This window comes from Nicotiana tabacum, chromosome 15 (assembly GCF_000715075.1).
Source record: "Nicotiana tabacum cultivar K326 chromosome 15, ASM71507v2, whole genome shotgun sequence".
Classification (NCBI taxonomy): domain Eukaryota; kingdom Viridiplantae; phylum Streptophyta; class Magnoliopsida; order Solanales; family Solanaceae; genus Nicotiana; species Nicotiana tabacum.
The window spans coordinates 131,749,216-131,760,345 of NC_134094.1; positions in this window are offsets into that span (position 1 = coordinate 131,749,216).

Genomic DNA, 11,130 nt, shown 5'->3' on the forward strand with positions numbered 1-11,130 from the left:
CTTGATAATGATATCGAACTCGACACGGATCAGCCTCCCCGTGTTCGAGGTTAGTTTGTTCCCCCTTCGGGATCTTACTTCGATAAATCACCGTTCGAACTCGATCGGAAGTGCCAAGGCCGAAATCTATTTCGACCGTATACAGATAGTCCCCTCGTTTCTCAGAAAGAATGTGGCGAGAAACGATATGATTTTTAACAACTCGATCGGATTATATCCTGTCGTTTCCATCAGGTTCGACCATGACGCATCTGGTAGCTGTCCCGTCGGTTTAGTCTTTCAAGGCATTTAATGCATGTCAGGCGGCGATCGGCCACTGCTGATACTGAACCGCCATCGTTTGAACCTATAAATAACCCTTACTTTTATCTTTTACCACTTTTACATCTTCTATCTTCCAAAATTTCCCAAGTTCTTCTTCGTACTCTCTAACTTACCAGTAAATCTGTGATTTCTTTCCGCAAAAAACCCCTCTTCAATTCTACCAAATCTCTGTCACTTTCTTCTATTCCTTACCTTTGAATTCAAAAATGTCGAAAACATCGCAAACCATTCCTCAGAAAGGGAAGGCTTCATGTTCACAGTGTGCCGCCGATGAAACACCGGCAGAACCACGGTCTGAGGAGTGTGTTCCCGGGGCGTGTGTCCTTACTTCAGATTTTAAGGTTGATAAAGGTTCATCGGTCCCTGGCCGGTGTGATCCGGTATCGAGGTACATGTGTTCGATAACCGAGAAGCACCTCGATCAGCTAAAGAAGGATTGCAATTGGGGTGAAAAAGAAATAATAATTCCTACCCTTAACGAAGATATCACTTCTTACGTGAAAGGGTTTTTGAAGGTGTATACTTACCCTTTCACTTTGGGTCCCCTCGATTCCGTCATTATTGACTTCTGTCGACAATATCAGGTAACCCTAGGCCAGGTCCATCCTTCTTTGTGGCGGATCGTTATCCTGATCCGATATTTTGTGAGTAAAATCGAGGGGATGTCGTTCACCCTCGATCATCTTATCCGATTGTATCGTCCTTGACTTTTTCGAGGAGGGTTAATAAAACTCCAGCGTCGGGCTACCAAGGCTCTGTTCTCGAGTATTGACGAGGACAGGGACTGGGGTTGGATGAGCAGGTTCGTTCGAATAAGGACTTCGGACCTGATTCCGACTGAAAAGATGCCCTTTCCCGAGGAGTGGAATATGAAACGTAAGTGTGATCTTGTTGTTGCTTCTATTTTGTTCTTTCATTTATTCTCTTATCGATCTCAAGAACTGGGTACGAGCCCTTGTTTCAACCTCCACATACGCCGAGCGTTCATGGCGTGATTTGTCAAAGGGTCGGTGGGAGGCCAAAAATCACGGTGAGCTCATTTCTCGGACTCTGATGATCCGAACTAGGCGTTTTTCAAAATATTTTTTATAAGGTTTCCCATATGCAGGTTTGGGTAAAGACGCGGTCTTGAGGCCCTTGTCCAATGAGGAGGAAATTTCGGCCTCTGTCCAAAAGCCGGTGAAGGAAAATAAAAGGAAGAGAGCCTTGGTTCCCGAATATCCAAAATTGAAGAAGAGGACGGCTCATAAGCCGAACAAGAATGCCATTCCTTTGACCGTGGAATCCGTTCTGCATCTAAGGGATGAAGATGAAGAAGAAGAAGAAGAAGAGAACAATGAGTCCGTGCTGGCGGTCCGAACGAAGAGAACCACTGATGCCTCATCGCCGGTTGGATCGATGATGCTCTATGAGGCTCCGCCTCGAACTGAAGATATACCGGAGAAAGATTCGGGTAGAGTCCCCGAACTATCGGATATCGAAGACGCATCTCATCGGAGTCAACCGGCAGGGGATATGAAGAGCCCCTCGAACCCCTCCGAACCGAGGGGAACGCTCCAAGCGAGTCATTTGGGGCAGCAGCGATCGAGGATTCGCCTACCTTTCCCGCTTTTTCCGCAGGGGTGATTCGGGAAGCTCAAGCTCTGGGAGCCCTCGATCTAGACATGCCTCACGATGAAGAAGATCCATTTCGTGACCTGTTTACCGGCATTGAGGACGTTGCCGGTGCCGGTGCCGGTGATGAATCAGATCTTTTTCACGGATTGCGGCAGGCTTTGAATCAGGCGAGCTTTTAAAATTATTTTGTCGGTACTATCTTTATGTTCGTTTTTCGTTGACTTCGCTTCTTGTTTCTTTGTAGGCAGCGGCAGTTCATCGAGAACAATGTTCTCGGTCCCAGAATGAGCTGCATCGATACGCGGCCGACCTACAACGTGCTACTGACGAGAGGAACTCCCTTAGACTTTCCTTAGGGCAGAGAGAGTAGGAAATAAAAGACCTCTGAGCTGAGCTGGCCAAGGCTTATCGAGATCAGACCGATTTTTCTGAGTAGGTAATGATGCTTTTGAAAGCCTATGGGCTTGATACCGGAACGATAGCTAACATTGCGGTCTCACAGTTGCAGCAAAAAATCGAGATGATCGGGAAGCTTCGTGAGGAGGTCGACGTGATAAGAACGGAGTCCTTGTGGTGGAAAGAAGGTATGGACCGCTTTGCTGCAGAAAAAGAGACAGCCCGAGCCCAGTTATCATCGTCTAAAACCCAACTTCAGAAAATGAAGGAAAAGGCATGGTTCAAGCAAGAAGAATTGAGGAGCTTGAGGCTCGGTTGGCCTCTGTACTTGCCAAGGCCGAATCTGATGCCGAAAAGGCAAAGGCCGATGCGCTCGTGGCCGTCTATCGGGCCGATGTTGAAGCTGCCCAAGTCCAGGCAAGAGAGGCAGCCGAGTCCGTCGATACTCGAGCGCATTGGGTCGCCAAACTTGCTAAGTGCCGATCTAGAAGGGAAACTCTCGAGGAGATTCATGCTCGTGACTTCGATCTCGCTGAAGAGATAAAAAGGGCCAAAGAACTCGAAGCCGATGCTGAAGCTCTGGTTTCTGATGGCGATGACGATGACGATGGGAGCAAGAGCGGATCCGAAAATGGGGGGGACCTGATAAAGAAGAGACCGCTCCTGGTCGAGAAGTTTAGTTCTTAGTTTTTACGTTGTAATCACCCATGCAGATAAATTTGTATATAAACATATCTCCCATTTTGCCGACTTGCTTCTGTTTTTTTTTCCCGTCTTGCGAGGACTTTATTCATGCCTTATGAATGTTTCCACAATGATTTAAACAACTTAATCAAATTTGGACCTCGTAGCCTCTGTAACCGAGCGAGCGTTTACTCAAACTTGGGGCAATGTAGCCCTTTAGGCTTATTAGTTGTCAATGATTCGATCTTGAAGAAATATAGCCTGTAAGCGTAATGATCGAGTGAGTATTTGCTCGAACTCGAAAATAAAATAGTGAGTGTTAGCTCGAACTCAAAATAAAAGTAGCCCGTAGGCTTAGTCGAGTGAATGATTCGAACTCGAAGTAATATAGAAGTAGGCTTAGTCGTCGAGTGAGTGTTTGCTCGAACTCGAAATACAAATAGCTCGTAGGCTTAGTCGAGTGAATGATTCGAACTCGAAGTAATGTAGCCCGTAGGCTTAATGGTCGAGTGAGTGTTTGCTCGAACTCGAAATAAAAATAGCCCGTAGGCTTAGTCGAGTGAATGATTCAAACTCGAAGTAGTGTAGCCTGTAGGCGTAATGGTCGAGTGAGTGTTTGCTCGAACTCGAAATAAAAATAGCCCGTAGGCTTAGTCGAGTGAATGATTCGAACTCGAAGTAGTGTAGCCCGTAGGCGTAATGGTCGACTGAGTGTTTGCTCGAACTCGAAATAAAAATAGCCCGTAGGCTTAGTCGAGTGAATGATTCGAACTCGAAGTAATGTAGCCCGTAGGCTTAATGGTCGAGTGTATCTTAATTCTGATTGCATAATAAATCTCAAAATAGAGGAATTTTCATTGGATATAAGATGCCGATAAAGAAGAGAACTTTCTTCGCACGTTATTACACGCCTGGGTTCGGGCCAATCTATATGAGCATGGTTCGCTTCGACCATTTGGCTCTTACAATTTTTCCTATTGGGACCCTGTTGTTGTGAAATAACTTTCTTGCGAGATCTCGGATATTGTTGTAAATGTTGCACGATCAATGGTTGCCTCATTAAAAACCTTGCCGAAAAACCCATTTGGGATAAAACCGGTCTAAGGGAAAAAGAGTGTAACGCGTGCTTTCAAGAGAGATATCTGTCTTAGCCCTTGTTCGGACTTCTGCAAGGGTCAGTTTTGAGATATAAACGAATATGGAAAGGTTGTACCTTAGCAGTAGTACCATTTTAGATGTGATACATTCCAGCTGCTTGATAGCTGTTTGTCGTTTATAATGCCGAGCATGTACGATCCCTTTCCGATGTTCTCAAGCACCTGATATAGTCCTTCCCAATTCGGTCCTAGTTTCCCTTCATTCGGATTTCGGGTATTGATGGTAATTTTTCTCAACACTAAGTCCCCAGGCTTGAAATAGCGGAGCTTGGTTCTTCGATTATAATATCTTTCGATTCGCTGCTTTTGGGAGGCCAATTGGACGAGAGCAGCTTCTCGTCTTTCGTCTGATAGTTCGAGGCTTGTATTCATAGCCTCGTTATTTGATTCTTCCCTTGCGAATCGAAATCTGGCACTGGGTTCATCAACTTCGACTGGTATCAATGCTTCAGACCCATATACTAAGGAGAATGGGGTCGCCCCCATACTGGATTTTGACGTTATCCGATATGCCCAAAGGACTTCGGGCAGGATTTCTCTCCATCTCCCTTTAGCGTCGTTCAACCTCTTCTTTAAGTTTTGGATGACAGTTTTGTTTGTTGATTCGGCCTGCCCATTCCCACTGGGGTGGTATGGCATCGACAGTATCCTTCTTATCTTGTGGTCTTCGAGGAATCTTGTTACTTTACCGCCAACGAATTATTTTCCATTGTCACATACTATTTCGGCGGGTATCCCAAATCGGCATATGATATGATCCCAAATAAAGTCTATAACTTCTTTCTCTCTTATTTTCTCGAATGCCTGCGCTTCAAACCATTTAGAAAAATAGTCAGTCATAAATAAAATGAATTTGGCTTTACTTGGGATCGATGGCAGAGGGCCGACGATATCCATTCCCCATTTCATGAATGGCCACGGGGATAGGACTGAGTGGAGTTGCTCTCCGGGCTGGTGGATCATCGGTGCGTACCTTTGACATTTGTCACATTTACGAACAAATTCCTTCGCATCTTTGCCCATATCGATCCAATAATACCCCGCTCTGATTATTTTTCGGACTAATGTATCGGCTCCAGAGTGATTCCCGCAAGTACCCTCGTGCACTTCCCGTATGACGTAATCGGTATCCCCCGGACCCAAGCATACTGCCAACGGTCCATTGAACGTTCTTCGGTACAACGTTCCGTCCGAAGCCAATGTGAATCGAGCAGCTTTAGTCCATAGGGTTCTGGAATCTTTTGGGTCCGATGGGAGTTTTTCGCTTTTCAAGTATTCAATATACTTGTTTCTCCAATCCCAGGTTAAGCTTGTAGAATTATCTCGGCGTGACCTTCTTCGATTACCGATCTCGAAAGTTAAACAACATTCCCCTAGCCCGTATCATCTACCTCGACCGACGACCCCAAATTCGCAAGCGCATCGGCCTCATTATTCTGTTCCCGTGGTACATGCCGTAAAGTCCATTGTTTGAAATGGTGCAAAGTGACAAGCAGTTTATCTACTTGACTCACCACCAGCAAGAAGTCGCAATTGGCTTCAATGACTTCTGCTCCCAAGTTTCTAGCTAGATCGAGACCTATAATCATGGCTTCATACTCGGCCTCGTTGTTAGTCAACCTGATAGTTTTAATAGATTGCCTAATAGTGCTACCCGTGGGTGGTTTCAAAACTATACCCAGCCCGGACCCTTTTACGTTCGAAGCCCCGTCCGTAAAAAGGATCCATACCCCCGATGATGTACCTGATTTCAACAGTTCTTTTTCGACTTCGGGTACGAGGGTTGGCATGAAATCGGCCACGAAGTCTGCTAAAATTTGAGACTTGATGGCCGTGCGGGGTTGATTTTCGATATCGTACCCACTGAGTTCGACGGCCCATTTGTCCAGTCGGCCTGATAACTCGGGTTTGTGCAAAATATTACGAAACGGGTAAGTGGTTAACACACATATGGGATGACATTGAAAGTACGACCTTAACTTTCTTGAGGCGCTTATCAGCGCAAGCGCCAATTTTTCTAGGAGCGGATATCTAGTTTCCGCTTCTCCTAAGGTTCGACTCGTATAATAAACGGGGAACTGCGTACCTTGCTCTTCTCGAACTAGGACACCACTTACGGCGACTTCCGATACTGCCAAGTACAAATAAAGTTTTTCGTCTGTTTTTGGAGTGTGAAGTAGTGGTGGGCTTGATAGATATCGCTTTAGTTCCTCTAATGCTTGTTGGCACTCCGGGGTCCAAGCAAAATCGTTCTTCTTTTTTAGGAGAGAAAAAATTTGTGACTTTGGTCAGATGATCTTGAGATGAATCGACTTAAGGCTGCAATCCGACCCGTTAGCCTTTGTACGGCCTTCACGCTGTCCACAACGACGATGTCTTCGATGTCCTTAATTTTATCAGGGTTAATCTCTATTCCCCGATGTGACACCATGAAGCCGAGGAACTTGCCCGACCCGACCCCGAAAGCACATTTCTCGGGGTTGAGCTTCATGTTATATTTCTTTAAAATCTCGAACGTTTCCTGCAAATGAGTCAAATGGTTTTCTGCGCGCAGGGACTTAACTAACATGTCGTCAATATAAACTTTCATTGATTTTCCTATTTGTTCTTCGAACATTTTATTTACTAGGCGTTGGTAAGTAGCCCCTGCGTTTTTCAGTCCGAAGGGCATCGCATTATAACAATATGTTCCATATTTGGTGATAAATGAAGCATTTTTGGTCCTCCGGGTTCATCTGGATTTGATTATACCCGGAATAGGCATCGAGAAAAGTGAGGATCCCGTTGCCGGCCGTGGCATCGATCATGCGATCGATGTTGGGCAGCGGAAAGGAATCTTTGGGGCATGCTTTGTGTAAATCCTTATAGTCCACACACATTCTAAGTTTGTTCCCTTTTTTAGGGACTGCAACTACGTTGGCTAGCCATTCGGGATATTTCACCTCCCGAATGGACCCTACTTTGAGAAGCTTGGTTACCTCGTCCTTTATGAATGTGTGCTTTCTCTCGGACTGGGGTCTTCTCTTTTGCTTCACCGGTCTGAACCTGGGGTCCAAACTTAGCCGATGCGTCGTTATGTCCGGCGGGATCCATGTTATATCTAAATGGGACCAGGCAAAATAATCGATGTTATCGATAAGAAATTGAACGAGTTTCTTCCTGAGTTCGGGGCTCAACCCCGTTCCCAAGTATACCTTTCGCTCGGGCCAATGCTCGATTAATATGACTTGCTCTAGCTCCTCGATTATTGATTTGGTGGAGTCGGAATCATCGGGAATCACGAAAGATCGAGGGACCCTTTGATCATCATCCTCTTCGATTTTTTGGTTGTCTGGCTGGGTTGAAGCCGATGTCTGTGATTGTTATTTGGTGTCCCGTTCTCCTTCTGGGCCCGATCCTTTTATCGGCGAAAGTGAGGACATTGGTTTAGCTTCGTCGACGACGAACATTTCCTTTGCGGCTGGTTGTTCTCCGTACACCGTTTTGACACCTCCCGACATCGGGAATTTGAGCGCCTGGTGTAGGGTCGAAGGCACAGCTCTCATGTTGTGGATCCATGGCCTTCCAAAAAGGGCGTTATATCTCATATCGCCTTCGATCACGTGAAACTTTGTTTCCTGGATGGTTCCGGCCACGTTTATTGGTAGGACTATCTCACCTTTGGTGGTTTCGCATGCCATATTGAACCCGTTTAGGACCAGAGTTGCGGGTACGATCTGATCCTGTAGGCCGAGCTGCTCTACTACCTTCAATCGGATGATGTTGGCCGAGCTACCTGGATCGATTAACACACACTTAATTTTAGTTTTATTCATGAGTACGGATATTATCCAGTGCGTTGTTGTGAGGTTGGATGACCCCCTCTGCATCTTCATCATCAAAGGACAGAGTCCTCATGGGTGCGTAATCTTGAGTCCGAGATCGCTTTTCCCTCACCATCGATGTTTTAGTGCGTTTAAGCATTGGTCCCTGAGGGGTATCGATGCCGTCGATGATCATGTGGATGACGTGCTGCGGTTCTTCTTGCTCGTTTTGCTTGCTGAAATCCCTGCTTTTAAAATGGTTCTTCGCCCTATCCCTCAGAAATTCCCGAAGGTGCCCTTTGTTAAATAAGCGAGCTATTTCCTCTCTTAGTTGCTTGCAATCTTCTGTTCTGTGGCCATGGGTACCATGATATTCGCATGTTTGATTGGGATTTCTTCGGGCAGGATCGGTCTGCATTGGTCAAGGCCATTTAGTGTCTTTGATGCGTCCGATGGCTGACACGAGAGCGGATGCACCAACGCTGAAGTTATATTCTGATAATCGAGGTGCTTCTATAGGATCGGCATATTTATCGAAGCCGCTATTACTCATAACCCCCTGAGAATTTTGTCCTCGGTCAATCCTTCGATTGTTCCGAACTGCGTTGCGTGCTGAACCGTTGTTCACCCGATCTGCGACGTACGGTCGATATCAGTCTCTGTTCGACCTTTGTTCTCTGTCGACCTCCTTTTGGTTTTTAATAACTGTCCTGTTCTGATGAATGGGTCCGTACGGGGCTCCCAACTGATCATCCTCGACCCTAATTTCGATTGATATCGGTTGTGTACATCTGCCCAAGTTATCGCTGGATACTCGATCAAATTTTGTTTCAGCCGATGTGATGGTGTCGAACTTAGCTCGTTCAACCCTTGGGTGAAGGCTTGTACGGCCCAATCGTCTGTGACCGGGGGTAATTCCATGCGTTCCATTTGAAATCGGGATACGAATTCCCTTAGAATTTCATCCTACCTTTGCTTTACTTTGAAGAGGTCTGATTTCCTCGTTGTAACCTTTATGGCACCAGCATGTGCCTTTACGAACGAATCTGCTAACATGGCAAAAGAATCGATGGAATTCGGCGGTAAATTGTGGTACCAGATCATCGCTCCATTCGAGAGGGTCTCCTCAAACTTTTTCAACAACACGGATTCGATCTCATCGTCCTCCAAATCGTTGCCTTTTTATGGCACATGTGTAAGAGGTGACATGTTCGTTAAGATTGGTCGTACTGTTATATTTGGGAATTTCGGGCATACGGAATATTTTGGGGATTGGCTTCGGTGCCGCACTCGACGGAAAAGGCTTTTGTATGAATTTTTTTGAATCAAGCCCCTTTATCATTGGTGGAGCCCCCGGAATTTGATCGACCCTGGCATTGTACGTTTCCACCCTCTTGTCGTTGGCTTCGACTCGTTTTGTGAGTTCCTCGAGCAATTTAGTAATTCCGGGAGTAGTCCCCGATTCTTGCTCGTTAGATTTCACTATGGCGGGCTCTATTCTGGGGGCGACTTCTCGAAATGGATTGGAATCCGGCCTGCTTTGTGCGCGAGTTTGGCTCTGTAGCTGAGCTATCGCTACTTGTTGGGCTTGTAGCATCTCGAAGATCATACGTAAGCTGGCCCCGATTCCCCCCGCGTTTTAGGTGTCTCGGGCTACGGATCGAGTACCGCCCTGAATGCTTCTTTCCGGTTCGGAACGCTGGTTCGCCTCCAAAGCTATTTGTGAATTGACATCCAATGGTATTTCGGCTCTAATTTCGGGTACTTCGATTTGAGCCTCGGGTGCCAAGTTGTTGGTTTCATCTTGAAGGCCGACTTCGTAATCGATCGGTGAAGCCATTTGATTGGTGGTTATTCGTAGTTGATTCGAAATTCAAGATGTTTTCGGAAATAAGTGCAAAGCACAATGGCGTGTTTTTTCAGATTTGTATCAAATGACCACTGTTATCCTCGGTCCCACGGTGGGCGCCAAACTGTTTGCCCGAAAAATGGATAGAGTTGAATTTATACGCAGTTCCGAGGATATGTGGCGTAACTTAATACAAAATGTAAGGATAAATAAAAATATAAATGTAGATTGGAGAGAATGCAAAATAGATAAGGTTATCAGGAACAATGAATCTTAGGATTCAACAAATAGAATCAATCTAAGGAGTCTGAAAGAGCGATTTTTTATTGTAGAAGAATATAGCACCTTTATTACAATGTAAGCCTCAGAAAAAACTTGTCCTACAGAAATGATAACCAAGCCCTTTTATAGTGGAGGGATTTGGCTCTAAGCATAATAAAATAAACATTCAGTGGGAGACCCATGATAAGTCAGTTTTTCCATAATTTCTGCCAAGATTCTCTCTAGTGGGATTGCAACGACTTTTGTCTGCGAGCTCAATCTTGCTTAGAACCCTCGATTTTGGTTTGAGCTTGATTTCAACTCGAACTTATGATCTTGGTTCGAGCCCGATCCTGGTTCGAGCCCTCGAATTGATTCGAGGTCAATGTTGGTTGGTCTCTAGATTATCAGCATGATAGGTCTACTCTGCATCATGGTTCGATTCTTATTCGAGCTTGATAATGATATCGAACTCGACACAGATCGGCCTCCCCGGGTTCGAGGTTAGTTTGTTCCCCCTTCGGGATCTTACTTCGATAAATCACCGTTCGAACTCGATCGGACGTGCCAAGGCCGAAATCTATTTCGACCGTATACAGATCACAAGATCTACAGATTAATAATCATGCGAAGTTTAATCTACTTCATGGATTCAAAAGATACAGCATCTTCTACATCGAAGAAAACACACAACCAAACCATTGAAAGATTGAGTTATTACAATAGATTGCCAGAGCAAAATATCAGGCTGTAAACATATTGTAATGCCAAGGGCACTAGTTATTTACACTGTTAGAAGAAAAAAGTACTGTCTTGCCAAAACATGACGTGAACATGCAACCATGTTATTTCGACTATTCGTGAGGCATGGCTTCCTGTAAGAACAGCTTATAGCAATGTTTCACCATGTTTAAAGCATACAGAGAGTTGGTAACATCATCTCTTACCATTGACTTAATTTATGCATGTCAGAAGAATCGATATAGCTAACAAAATAAGGGGGGGGAGGGGGATAAGAGATCAAAAACACATCTCAGGC